At 34.3% G+C, this 15,753-nt stretch overlaps 1 protein-coding gene across 2 annotated transcripts in view; it reads left to right on the forward strand.

The window, feature by feature from the left end:
• LOC132705316 (carbonic anhydrase-related protein 10) overlaps positions 1-15,753 on the forward strand; it is a 544,428-nt gene that overhangs the window by 334,594 nt on the left and 194,081 nt on the right. The window lies entirely within an intron of this gene.

The raw sequence follows: 15,753 nt of genomic DNA on the forward strand, positions 1-15,753 counted from the left end.
CAAATGTTCCCTTTGCTTTTCCGACCTCTTCCTGTCTGACCTTTTTTATTTTTTTTCTCGTCTTTTCACAATTTGGTTTCTCTGTTTGTTCTCTGTTTGTTCTTTTCCCTGTTTTTCCAATTAAATCGTTAGTGTGGACAAGAGAAACCACTTTAACGACGACAGCTGTTGTCCAGGCTAATGAATTTTAATCAGAATACATTGCACTTTTTTTTTGCTGCACTTTTGTGACTAGGTACTTGAAATTATTTACTTTTTTTATTTATGTAACTTAGCGAAAGAGGAGATGTTGTAACATGTTCAAATTGTTCACATTTTCTTACAGTCCACACTAATATTGGGGACAGGCCCGTATATATTTTTTTACAAAAAACGAGTTAAAACGCTCAAAATGTTCTCTGAAATTTTCGCATTTAGATCCAAATTGCTCAACGTAGTAATAATAATGAGTCCGCCTCTGGCAAGCGAATGAAAGGTTGGGTTATAAATCGATCCGAGAAATATCGGAAAAAACAGGGGTTTTCGAGTGAATAAACCCATCTGTGGTGTGCAATACCTGGTGAATGGTTATAAATAGAAAAATCCACCTGACAACATGAAGTTTTACTAAAAACGTTGACTAAGAAGTACAAAAGCCGTGCCGAGATGTAAGTGAGAATGACGAATGCTGTTGCGAAAAAGGCAATGAAAGAACAAAGTCAGCAAGAACACGGTACAAGGACATCAGAAAAATAAATTTAGGCTCCTGAAATCTCAGAGGCATTAACGAAGAGGGAGTTTTGAAAAGTCTAATAAAAGAATTAAAGAAGTATAATATTTACACAGTAGAAAAAGGAGAAACACACCTTCAAGTCACAGGAATACAAGAAGCAGACGACTACATATTCTCTTGGAGTGGTAGTAATAAAGGACATCTGGGAGTGGGGTTCTTAATAAATAAAAAATTAAAACACGATATAAATAGTTTTGAACCAACATCCAACCAACGGAGGAAAAGGAAAAGGAGGAGAAAGACATTCTATGAATTACTGGAGAACAAAATTGATAGTACCCCCGCAAAAACATACCGATAATACTCGGAAATACTAATGCAAAAGTAGGCTACGAAGGCTTCTACCAAAGGATAACGGGAAGAAATAGCAAACCCCAGGAAAGTAACAATAAGGCGGTAAGGCTAGTCCCACTAGCCAAAGAAAAAGACTTAAAAATAATGAGCACGTACTTCCGTAGAAAACAAAGATATAAAGACACGTGGATAATACCGCATACAAAGGGGTAGAACCAAATAGACGATTTGCCCATTAAAATAGAACAACCAAAACTTGTAAATAATGTCAGATCATATCGAGGAGCAGAAATCTATTTAAACCATTTTCTGTTAGGAATACAGATGATATTTCCAAAAACAACAGTAACCAAAACATCGAGGAAAAAGTATAACGTAAACTATAATATAAATGATTTACAAAATCCAAGTACTTCAAAAAAATATAGAATCAACGTAGAACAACTATACATCAAGTATGAAACAAAAGACAGTACAATTGAAGAAAGATGGAATAATATAAAATGAACTTATAATAGCAGCTACGAAAATAAATATATCCGAAAAAAGAATGTCTGAGAAGAAGACGTGGTGGGACAAAGATTGCGTTGAGCCGATACATCTTAAGCAAAATTTTAGAATTAAAATTGTTACGGAATACGTGTGAGCAAAAAAAAAAGAGTATAACAACCAAAGCAGTAAAGTAAAAAAAAATTTTAGGGAAAAGAAGGGAGCTCACATGAATAATCAAATAACAGATATGAAAACAAAATAAATTAAAAAAATCTAAGAAAAGGATTCCAAAACCTGCCACCCTATATCAGAAGTAGGAATAGTACCTTAATCGGCGACGAAGAAATGACATTAAAAGAAGAAGTTATTATAACCTCTGAGCATACAACTCAAGAAATCGGAGTCATTATAAAAAGCTGAAGAACTATAAAAGTCCGGGAGAAAAAAATATTGTAGCGGAAATTTTAAAGAATGGAGGAGAATTTCTATAAACGCAGATAATAGAACTTATAAAAGAGGATTGGAAAACGGAAGTCATGCAAAAGGATTGGAGCAAGGCAATAATAATACCAATTTTTAAAAAGGGGGATAAAATGGATTGCAAAAATTATATTATTAATTCTTCATGTTAAAGAAAGTTTTAATGAGTTGCTATGAACAAAATATTCCTACATTTAGGCCGTTTGTAAATTTGAAAGGGAGCATATGAGAGTGTCAACAGAGCAAAATTAATAGAAGCTCCAAACCACCTTAAGATACCACCAAAACCATTGAAAATAATAAACTAACACTCCAAAAAACAGATACTGCGATAAAGAATACAGGAAGGCAAAGTAAAACCTTTAGTATAGGCAAAGGATTAGGACAAACACAAATAATTACTATTGACAAAACTCTTAAAAACGTAATCATGCTTATGAACCTATAAATTATTGTAACCTAACCACTATTACAGTGTTAATAACAAAATTAGTCTTCTTATTTGTAACAATTTTTTTTCTAACCTAATTTAAATTAATTAGTTTATTACACTTTTCCGTATTTTTAACTATTCAGTCTTATACAACTTTGTTAAAAGGGTGAAATTTTTATGTACTTTATATTTTAAGCGCAAAATATTGTACTGAGCTAAATTCAAAGTTAATATTGTCTTTTGTTGGAAAATTTTTTAGTTCTCTGTTTTAGCTTAATTTTTCCTTGATAAACATAAAATATCCAGGGCCTTTAAGTTTGAATAAGCTACATCACCCCAGCCTAAAATCAATTCCTTGAAAAATTTAAATTTAAGCAGCAATATTAATTCTATTTTTATTTGTTAATCCCATTTAATGTGCCTATCTATATATTTCACAGATTTTGTTTTTTTTATGTTGAACTTTTTTTTTAATTTTAACCAAGATTTAAGATTTTGAAGTAGATATATTCGCATCCGATAGAACGCATAAAATGCTGTCAACTTCTGATATTTCAATTTCAAAATGTTGAGAGATTTTTCAACAAGTGGTAAATTTGTTTTTTATATTATATCTCTTATGAACTTTTAATGTGTGGTGATATTTCGAATGTAAGGAAGAATAATTTTGGGTTCAGTGACTCGGGCTGAGATAGTTTTACGGCTCTGTAAACAAGAGAGCTAAAAACCAATGATTTTTGGGCCGGATGGTACGTGAAAACGCATTAAGGTATTGGTCTGTGTGCGTAGTTTTTCTGTAAACAGAATGACCCAATGTTATCTAACATCTAAGAATGGGTAAAGCGTATGTTAGGGCATATAGCGTTTAAGTCACTTAGAAAATCTAATAGGGAATCTTGACCATGGGGACAAATAACAAAAGTATCATCAACGTAGCATTTTATTTTAACCATAGAGCTTGAATCATGTACAGTCACTTCAGTGTACAAGCCACCAAACACAACCTTTGAATTTGTCAAGCCTGGAAACTTCGAAAATCAGAAGGCCAAGTTAGTCATAGGAGATTTCAACTGTCACAGTGTCACATGGGGATATCGAACAACAGATGTCGATGGTGAAGCCCTCGAGCTATGGGCAGAGCAGAATGATCTGAGGCTAATTCATGATCCCAAACTTCCACCCTCCTTCAACAGTGCTAGATGGAGACAGGGCTACAACCCAGACAACCTCTTTGTAACTGAGGCAATAGCACAACAAGCTGTCAAATATGTCGAAAATCCTCTTCCCAGAACACAGCATAGAGCAATAACTTGCAGTATAGAGGCTGTTATAAAAGCAGAAACTGTCCCATTCAAACGAAGGTTTAACTTCAAAAAAGCAAAATGGGACATGTTTGCTCAAGATTTGGACAGAGAAATCACAAAGTTAGAACCAATACCAATCTTATGGAGCTTTTGTGAATATTGTAAAGCAAATATCCAGGAAACACATTCCAAGAGGGTGTCAAGTAAACTATATTGCTGGCCTCGATCATGACTCTCTAGCTGCCCTCAATAGCTATGAAAAACTATTCGATGAGGACCCCTTCTCAGATGAGACTGTAAGCACTGGCGAACAGCTACTGTCTCTCATAGCAGAATCTAGAAAGGAAAGATGGTGCAACCTCCTTGAACAGTTGGATATAAAGAGAAACAGTCGTCGAGCCTGGAAGCTGCTAAAGAATCTAAGCAATGATCCAACAACAAAGAAATCAAGCATGGGTGATGTCACAGCCAATCAGATTGCCCACCAGCTCCTCCTAAATGGCAAAACTGCAGGGAAAAACAGGAGAATAGAGATTGAACGAGAGCTGGAGAGTGAAAACCACTCCTTAGATACGCCATTCACATCGCAAGAGCTACAAGGGGCTATCAAACAGATGAAGGAGCATAAGGCAGCAGGTGTTGATGACCTAAGAACTGAGTAAATCAAACAGTTTGGACCAAAGACAAGAACATGGCTGCTCAATCTTATCAATAACTGTGTCGACACTATGCAAATTCCCAAAGAGTGGAGGAGAGCACGAGTGATAGCACTCCTGAAACCTGGGAAAGAGCCAAACAACTGCAAAAACTATAGGCCTGTCTCTCTACTATGTCATCTTTTCAAGTGCATGGAGAGGATGATATTCAACAGGATCTCTGAGAAAATCGATCAGTCCTTGATCGCGGAGCAGGCTGGCTTTAGACCTGGCAGATCATGCTGTGGGCAAATCCTCAACCTGACACAGCACATAGAGGATGGGTATGAGAGGGGCCAGGTGACAGGAGTTGCATTCATTGATTTAAGTGCAGCTTATGATACCATCAACCATAGAAAATTGACGCACAAAATATATAATCTCACTAAAGATTACAGGCTCACAAAGTTTATCGAATGCACTCTCCAGAATAGAAGATTCTATGTAACGTTGCAGGGGAAAAATAGCCGATGGAGACAACAGAAGAACGGCTTGGCACAGGGAAGCGTTCTTGCACCCTTATTATATAACATTTACACGAATGATCAGCCAAATAGTTCCAAGGTGAGACGTTTCATATATGCTGAAATAAAGAAGCCAACAGGAAATTGAAAATAAATTGGATGCAACAAGAACTTGAGCACTGTGACTGGCCTAAGTACCTTGGTGTCAAACTGGATCGAACGCTGTCATACAGAGCACACTGCCAGGATACGAAGATGAAGGTGGCTGCTAGAAACAACATTATACGCAAATTGACAAGTACAAGATGGGGGGCTAAACCTGGTGTCCTGCGAACCTCAGCTGCTGCACTCTGCCTCTCCACAGCAGAATACGCTGCCCCAGTTTGGGCAAATTCTGTACATTCCAGGCATGTTGACACTGCAGTTAATGAGACTGGGAGAATAATTTCAGGCTGCCTCAAAAGATTTTCCCAATTATAGGAATAGCGCCGCCACCCATCCGAAGAACTGTGGCGGCAGAAATAGAACGGAAAAAGCAAATCAGTGACCCAAGGCATCCTCTGTTCCACCACCAGCCAGTAGCAGCAAGGCTCAAGTCAAGGAGGAGTTTTATCCATTCAACAGTACCTCTCACTACCACACCTGAACAACGAAGGTTAAATCTATGGCAGGAGAAAGTGCAAAATCCGCTCTTAGATCTGAAAGAAAGTATAAGCTGTGGCGACGAACTCCCCTTCGCAACCTGGAAGTCTTTAAATCGGCTACGCACAGGAGTCACAAGATGCAAAACAAACCTGCTACGCTGGGGTTACATTCAGGACAATGCTACCTGTGACTGCGGCTTGGAACAGAACTACAATCATCTGTTGCAGTGCGGGTTGCTTGGCACAAATTGCTCTCATGACGACCTCCTCAAATGCAACGACAAGGCCCTTCAGGTGGCCAAATTTTGGGAGCGAAATATTTAGAATAATACTTTATTCATAATGGTGATCCTGGACACGGAAAAAAAAGAAGAAACGTAGCATTTCCGTAGTTTTGGTTTTAGATGGAAGGTGCCGGTTGCTTTATTCTCAAAGGCTGCCATAAATATATTCGCGATGACTGGTGAGAACCCAGAGCTAATCCTGACCGTTCAGTTCAACATCAACCGAGGTTTTGTAAATAGTTTTACAGTAGCCTGTGGAAGTTTCTTTGAAAAATTAACTTAACATAAGCTCTCTTTATAAGTTGACATTTAAAATAGAAACGTCGCACACAGGCGAATTTTATCAAAATGCTGGCCAATATTATTTATCTTATAAAAATATATAAAAATGATGAATAATGAATTTATTTAAGAAAAATATAAACTTTAATGATAATACAGTACTTTACACTAATATTCCGCTACACTTAAAAATATACAGTGTGGTCGAAAAGTCGTACCTAAATTAAATACTGATAAATAATTTTTTTTTAGAATGACGTTAGAAAATTTTTAATTTAGTTTCTTACTTGTTCACATATTTACGTAGTTCATTTATTTTTCAGTGACAGTTATTAAAACTTATTTTAGCAACACCAACAGTGTGTATGATTGAAGAAAATCATAATACAGTTCTAATTTTAACCTTGAATTGTGATAATGTATATGTAATTACAAAAACAATATTATAAAAAGATAATCATAAATATTTTAGAGAAAAGGGGTAAAAACGAAGATGAGATATTGATATTTGAGTTCTTTGAGTATTAAGAATTTCGCAAGTATAATCTTATTATTTATGGCAATAAACAAGCAGAACTTTTTACGGACTATTGAAATTTGTACAGTTGCGCCTATGAAAATCTAGAAATCGAGTACAAATACATATCTCATAATTCCTGGTCTATTATAAAAAAAAATCTGATTAGATACCTAATAACTTTCTGTGTCACAAATTTTTAAAATGACACAGGGCAAACACAGGTTTTAGACTGTCATGTATGCTATATGTCATCCATTAGTCAAAATACACTTAATAGTCTAGGATATAAATATTTCTTGTCAAAAAGCTGTAAACCTGGCAACATTGCCATTAACATTTTATAATTTTGCATGTTCAAAAACCCTACAATAGTAAATTTTACCAAAATTAAAAATATCTGCTGGTATGACAGCACTTCTTAAAAAATAGATACCCATTAAAATCGCAAATTATCGCATAAATAAGAAAATATGTATTTTTAAGGACATATTAAATAAGAGTTCTATGCTAATTTGAAGATGGGGAAACGCGGGGAAATGTACTTTTTGTCCAAAGAAAACGAAACATTTATGTATTTTAAGAAGTGACGCCATTATGACATCAAAACAATTCATAGATGATAATAATTGCGTAGATAATAATAATTATATGCATGTATTTACCACTAGCAACAGGATCCATACTATAATTTTATTATTTTTCAATCACCAACTTTCAAAAAAATGGTTAAATACACACTGATGCGCTCTGATTAAATGAATACAAATTAATAAACTTTCAAGTTTCGATAACAATAAGGCGCGTAGCAACGCGAATCAAAACTAAAGTTTGTTTATTTATAATAACTAGATTACTGAAATGTTATGGATTTAGCTCAAGATTTTTAAGTTGGAGTTCCTGACTGCTGGCCAGCTTTTGCGGAAAATTGGCCTATGTGCGTCGTAGACATGTTTTATCTATCCCGCGGAATGGAGAAGAAATATTCTGATGTGTATTTCTATGAATTCATTACCGAATTTTGATCCTATCCGTGTCTTTAAATATATTATTATGTACTATGGTGGGACAATAAATGTATTATTATCATTATTATCATAGCTTGAGAGACAAATCATTAAACAGTTTCAACCTCAACTTTGAAAACACATGACAGTCGATTCGTAATCGCATGATGGCGAACTGCTCTGTTTCAATGTTCGTGTAATTATAACAATGTCAAGGGCTGTAATACCATTTATAGTGAACAAAAACCATTATCATCTAAACGTTTATAGGGGTGGTGGTTCAGCTAAATATCGCCCGTCACCTACTAGCATTATTGTAGATATTATTATAATGATAAATGGGGCATTGTTTGGTGTTTATTGTTGTGCTGTATAATTTGGTAAATAATCAGTCGCGGTTACTACTGCGTTACAAAATATTTGTTGCCGCGAACTAATTGCAGTGTTAACGAAACACTAGTTATCTTACTTCATATTTTAATTCCTGAAAATGCTTTATGGTTTATTGATTATTCATTGATTATACAGAGGGTCCAAAATTTGAAAACAATTTTGATGTATCATTTTCAAAACTGCACAGCTTGTTGTGTGGTCTCATGGAGAATTTAATTTTATATCAGTTAGCTATACGTTTCCGATGATATTTTCTGTCAATTCAAAATTAACATTTAACTCAAAAAGTATAACATATTGTTGAGTTTAGTGACGTCAAAGGGGCTTACTCAATTTGGATTTGGTTGACCTGATTTGGCGAAAATTTTGAGTAATTTAACACTTTCTGATGACAACCCCTGATAGAACAGATGAATGCACAACAATGCCAATTAACTAACCAAAGCTTTTGACCAAGTCGGACTGACACATGTGTTCAAACTGTTGAAAAATTAAAACCAACCCAACAGTATACTACAGATTATTTATCCTACCTTCTGCAACACTGACCTGGTCTGCAGCCCCACGGATAAATGTCTATTTCCTAATGTATTTTTGTCCAACACTTCGCCTGTTTTCCATTTTTCCTTTAATGATTAGCTAGAGAAGATGTGTCCAAGGTGGTTGGAGCTAAGCACTCCATCAAGTTTTCACAAATATATAGGCAACTTGTTGAACATTGGAAATTAAATAACATAAAATCAGGCCTTTCATATAGAAATTTTACATTTGGATTATAATAAATTAAGGTCAAAATTAATTCGGTAATAACTTATTATAATATATCTCCCATTAAAAAAACATAATAAGTGTCAATTCTTTTTTGTCAAAAAAAAAGAAAAAAAAGTACACTAATGAAGAAGCACATATCAAAAAATTTTGACATATTCTGTACAGAAAAAGTTATATACCTTTTGTGTCTCCTTCCTATAATACTTTTTGTGATATAATAAAAAATCAATATAATAATTATAAAATAATTTCTTATAGTCTACTACACTAACATATTTTCCCATGGTCTTTTTCAACGTTTGGTTCGGTTGGTTGATATATCAATGTTCAATGTTGACACATTTTTATGCACAAATTGAAATTGCCTTTATTTTATTTATTTATTTGGTTATTGTGGCATATGTCGAAACGACTTCATGAGTGCATAGTAGTTTTCAGGAATCCCATTCCATCAAAAAGTGCAACTTTTCTCCAATTCAACTTAGTTCATACGGCTTCGGAGATAGCAATAGACGCACGAATACGCTATTGAATAAATCCGATTCATTCACACGAAAGTCTCGTTGGTTTTCCATTCAAATTGTGAATACGGAACTTCAAAGTGACATCGCGAAATGCAACTTTATTATATTAAACAAAATAAAAGCATCGGCACAAGTCGGTTTAAGTGTAGGCACACATCCGCGCGTATTTTGTATTCATATTTTGTTAGGACCTGGCACACGCGTTTTGTAGCAATATATTTCCTTTTACCTCCTTTCGGAATTTTTTATGATGTAAATTGATTCTATTTCCTTTTGCTGCATCCCAAGATAAGTGACAGCCAAGTGTACTCCTCCGACTCAAAATTGAACGAGTCGAAGCAAGAAATTTGGTTAGGGGTTAATATGTGCTCTTATAAAAGAAAGGAAGGACGTTGTAAATGGATACGTTTTACTACCCACTGTAAATGCACATTTTTTAATATAAATTTTACCTGAAAACTCGCAAGTCGCTGGAGAGATATAATTTTTAGCAAATTTGTCATTGGCTTTCAATTGATGGTAAAACAAACCACCAGTGAATAAACTATATCTAAAGTACGTAAAGGAATTATAATAAAACTTATATTCAGCTAATAATAATAATAATAGTAAAAATTATATTCCTTCAGTATTTCAGTTTCAGTTAAGCTCTGAAGAAGCCAATAGGATGATTGGCGAAACATCAGCAAATTTGATTCAACAACAACCAACGCAAAAGGAATAAAGAAGTTTTGTAAACAGTATAACGGGTTCAGTAATTACTCATAATTCTTAATATGCTCAATTATTGTCCATACTAACTGTTTTCGGATATTACTTGTAACACATACTCTTTGTTAGATGTTTTGACGTTAAGTATTACTCCTACACAAATCGTAAATTTGTCTTATGGAAAGATACTGAACCGAACTGGATTCATTACCCCATCTAATATTTTCATGATTCAATTTGTTCATGTATTTATTTATTTACTTGCTCTTTGGGTTAGACCCACGACAGTGAAGAATCCAAATGTAAGTACATAATATTTCTGCTTAACTTAGCTTACCTTAGTTAATAACAATAACAATACAAAAGATAAATGTTAAAGTGAAGAAGAAACTAACTAAATGCCATGGATTGAGTTCATCATAGGAAAGGAAAAAAATATCATCATCAATATCACTAATATTTTAGATTGAAAAGCGCATCAAATCGATCAATATTGTCATAAAGAAGGCAAAAGGAAAGAAAAGAAAGTAAAAACATAAGTTTCTGACTTATTTATTATGTGGCATATTTTTAATAAGTAAAAGCAAAAAAAGATTAAGAATGAATGAGATAACAAATTTCAATCCAATAGTCAGTGTCTTCTTTAAGGAATCATGCGAGATTGCAAATAAATCGCGGGCAGGGGGGAATTTTTTCAGGTCTTCGTTATGAAAACCTTGAGGAACCCCAGAGGTGGCAAAGTATATATCCAAGTTTTAACCATTAATACAGAGATTAAAATTTCTACCCATCAGATACGATTTAACTAATAATTTCCCTTGCAGCCTCTCAATGTAAGTAATATAAATATTATGTACGGTAGTGTTGCTTTCCAGTTTGCATCCTGTGCAACCGATCTACTACAAAATGTTTCCTTATCAGTTTGCACAAATGGAATTATTTCTCGGAGAGGTGAGATATGTCACCGAAACCATCCGAAAACTTTGCGCTGTAAATTTAAATTGGATCTCAAAGCGGATGAGTCATTAAAATTAACTTTATTCGCAGTCGGCGCGCGCGTATTTCATTTTACCCTGGAAGCAGATCGAAATTACGTCTAATAAGTTTGATAAAACTTTTCTCTCGAGTCGGTAAACGTGATCGTTGTGAAACTTTCTTTTGTTATTGTCTGCTTTCGGGTGGGGTAGCCGCTATACGCCACTGATAATTTCAAGAGTCAAAGGAAATCAGTGGTTGTTCGCCACACCCCCTCATCCCGAAATACTTTCAATTGATTGTTTTTTCTAGTTACTTTAGTTTCTACTCAGCGTAGTGTGGGTAAAGGTCTTAATTTGGCGCCTAATACTTTTAAATTTTCTGAGGTGTTGGTATATTTTTCTGCAGACACTTATTAAAATGGAAACTAATAAAAAAATAAAATTATAATTTAGTTTTACCGTGAATGTAATAGGTATAAAATAACTGCCTTCATTAAAAATCAAGTTATTAGAATATAAGTAGTAATATAAGAGTGGTGACATTCGACAATTGCGCTTTTCCATGTAACCACAAGAACCAACACAACAGCACCAACACCATTGTCAACAAAATACACACTATATGCATCTTAAATACATGTTAGATACTGGCGGGCCTAACACTGCAATATTAACGCTTTTTTGAAAGATTTTATTGTGGGCAGGGACGTTAAAACATTGGGTATTTATAAATATTTCAACTGTGTTATGGCTAAAAGATCTAGAAAATTACCAGATCTTATAATAGGAAGGCAATATATCAATGAATGGCGGGTGTCTCTATTATGAATATCATATCATCTGCAAAGTTTATCAAACATGTACGACGGAATCTTATTGGACTTTGTGGAAAACCAAAGGTGGCCAACGGAACTTTATAAAGGTCCAGTTTGAGCCAACCCGAATCAAAGAGGCACTGGGAAATATGGTCATGCTTTCTCAGATTATAACTAAAATAAATGCAAGCAATCTGAAGTCGGTAGAGTATCTCCTTATCTCGATTTAGTATAGCTGAAAAATAGACGATATTGCAATAAGCGACGTGGGATAAAACTAACGTATTACAGAGTTTAAGTTTGACTTTCTTACTGAGAAGATATTTATAAATATGCAATGTCCTCAACACATAGAAGGATTTTTGTCACACCGAGTCAACGTGTTTAGAAAACCGCAAGTCACTGTCACACCATAATTCTAAATTTTTACATCTGTCCAAAGAAGGAGAGATGATAACCTGGTCATTTAGCGTAATCTTAGAAGAGGCGTTTCTTATAATTTGTTCCCTTTTATATCCAAATCATAACATCTGCGTTTTGCTAGTAAGTAGAGTAGAGAGTAGTAAGAGGTCATGAGCTGCTGACATTTCGAAATTATTTTTAGATACCAATTTATTTTAGTAGCAGCATTTAAAGCTTCAAAGCAATCAATCCATCAAAAGATCAATATAAATGAGTATCATCGGCGTATTTACCACATTTAAGAAAAGTGCAGAAATCGACTGCATAAACTGAGAACACCCATTAACAAAGCAATAGCGTCTGAATGAGTATTTACTCTCTCTACCCTTTGGTGGCTCTGACATATTTCAGTTCAGTATTTCAGTTCAGCTAAGAGAAGGAAATGATCCAAGGTGTCGAACGCTACACTATTGTTCGAAAGTATGAGACAAGAGATTAATCTAGAATCAGCTGCTCTGAAGAAAACATGAAGCAAAGCAGAAGTAGTGCTGTGAAGAGGTCGTAAATCTGGTTTTAGTGTCTGGAAGGATTTTGTTATCGCATAGGAACTGATGAATTTATTTAGCTGCAATTTTTTCAACAACCTTTCAGATGGCGGGCAACAAATTGATTGGTCTTGGATAGCCTTTCTTTAGAACGGAGATAACTTCAGCTTGCTTCCAAAAGTTCGCGAAAATCCCAGGCAAAACACTTGTTTACAAGGAAAGTGATATGATCGAATAAATGCGGCGTAGTCAATATCAATCAATATGAGCGTTAGTTTTAATACTGATCGAAGAACTAGCAAAACGCAATGAATTAGGATCAAATTCTTTGATGGTATAATTTGCACGCACAAATCTAGGATTACCACCACCAACTGCTACGAAAGAAATAAAAGTAACATTAAAACTATTACTTGACCTAATTGACCTACATTGTTTTCATTAGATCAGCCTCTATTTCATAAATATGCTCTTTTTTCGGCTCTCACACAGTTCACAAAATATCTCAATTTCTCTATTCCCGTTTAAAGCAACGACGATTTAAGACGTTTGTATCTTAAACGTGATCTATTTTTAAGTTTTATTAAAAGCTTAAGATTCTCGGTAAGTCAATGGACTGTTTTTAATAGAGCATGAATATCAAATAAATAATTCATATTATTTGTAAGAAATCAACTTGTATGTTTATATCATCATCATCAAAGAGTATAATGAGACAATGTTGATGCCCCGCTTCATCTCCGCCCCTCAAACAATATATAAGCAAGTACAGAGTCGAAGGCGAGGCAGTTTCAGTTAAGTTCTGAAGAAGTCAACAGGATTTTTGGCGAAACGTCAGCAAGTTCGATTCATCAATAACCGACGCAGGAGGAATTCAGAAGATTTGTAAACAGAATTACAGTAGTTAGAAGATTACCCATTGAAATTGGTAAGATTACTCTGTACACACTGACACTTTTGTTACCTTGTAAAGACCATAACATTATCCCTTATTTTCTTAAAATATCCTATCATTTCAAAATCTCATCTGCTTATAAAATTTTTCCTAAATCTAATTATGTTTTACATCGAGAAAGGATTCACCATACCCGTAAAGAAATAGACCAAATCAATAAGACTTTTCTGTCCCAACACCTTAAAGTTGCTTCCAGCTCGTTCCCATCCGTGTCAATGATAATTCATGACAAAGCTGAAAATCTTCGTTTATCTTCTACCCAGAATCATATTAAAAAATTTGAAAAACTAACGACAACCCTAGTGAAACAATCAAAGTCGTCTCAACAATCAAACACTGTGGTAACAATATCTTCGCATCAACTTTCTGAGAAGGAAAATTCAGTTTTTGCGAAAGGTTCTAACTTCGTTCTTGCCCCATATCTATCATAAACACTGCCAACACAGCGAATGAAAGTCGATTTAAAAGTGCAAAAATTGTTAAAAAAACCAAACCTCCTAAATCAAAAAATTCCAAACGCATTGCTCTAAGATCTCTAAAGTCTAATCCCGACATCGTAATTCTAAAAGCAAATAAGGGAAATGTTCATGGTCAGTGGTTATGAACACAACTGAGTATCAGGAAAAAATTCATGACATTCTAACAGATGGAACCTATCGTCAACTGAAAAAAAATCCTACGTCATCTATGGAACGTGGATGGAAATCTGTTATTAAGGCTTTAAAAAAGTCTGTCTCCCCTCATGACTCTAAAATTCCTTATCTCTACGCACTCCCAAAGATTCACAAACCATTCTCAGCATATTTTCTAGCAAAATATCTAGCTTCTATATTCAAACACTTTACCAGGAAAACTGGTAGTTTCCTAGCTAATTTCTTTCATTTCACTGATTAGTTGCAAACTATTACATTAGATCCGAAAGATATTTTGGTTAGTTTCGACGTAGAATCCCTCTCTACTAAAGTAGCTACTCCGATGAATGTCACTCGCAGGAAAAATGTTACGTGTTACAATAAAATGTACATAGCCAATACTCTGGAGAAGTTCGAATAAACCTGCGGAAAAGGTATCGAAGTAAATCAATTCAGTGCTATATTCACCCAATAACAAATTATGCAGGTTCTTCTCAAATGAAATTTATAACTACAAATATTACTTTATCTTGAATTAAATTGCCAGGTGAGAACATTGGTTTATAGTTCTTCCTAAATATCTGTCTCATCTCGCAAGTCCAGCTCCTGAGACTAGTAATTAAAATGATACTGAATTGGAGACAGTTTTACAGAAAGGAACTAAAAAAACAATACCAATGTTCAGGGCATATCTTACACTTTACTATGCGAATTTTATTTTTATTTTTTTAGTTTTAGAATTGATCTGCGGAGATGCCCACTATTTTTAATAATTTTTATTAATTACATTTTTACGGTGGTGGATGTAGCAAGCGCCATTGCCTTTGCAGACGATGCCAGTATATCACAAGTAAACTTATATCACTTCAATTTTCAGATTTTTCACAAAAAATTTAGATTTAGACCAACTTAAAACCTTGTAATATGCCCTCGCTCAATTATGCCAAATTACGGAATTTTAGCATGGGTAGGTATAATAGATTTTAAGAACAACGAATAATTTCAAATTTTTTAATTTGATCCGTTTATCCATTATTTGCTTATGATTATTTTCTAGTTTTTGTATCTACATTCGCTTGTATGGTTACTAGGTTGAAATTAGTAATCTAAGAGTTATTATTTATTTAGTATAGACAAAATCCCGAATAATTATGTTTTTTTCTTTTCTTTTTCCAGATTTTTTTTCTTCTACTAAGGTTTTTAAAAAAATGCCTTCAAAGTTAGCATTTGGTGTAGGCTTAAGTTGTCCAGGTAGTTCATTGATTAGCTCATAGTATCCTGGGGAAGTATTCAGTATGTATGATCTTTTTTTCCAACTGCGAGGTTACTCTTGTGGATTGGAAACTGTATTTATTGGTTT

Source organism: Cylas formicarius, unplaced genomic scaffold, assembly GCF_029955315.1.
Source record: "Cylas formicarius isolate icCylForm1 unplaced genomic scaffold, icCylForm1.1 PGA_scaffold_7__23_contigs__length_41026272, whole genome shotgun sequence".
Taxonomy (NCBI): Eukaryota; Metazoa; Arthropoda; class Insecta; order Coleoptera; family Brentidae; genus Cylas; species Cylas formicarius.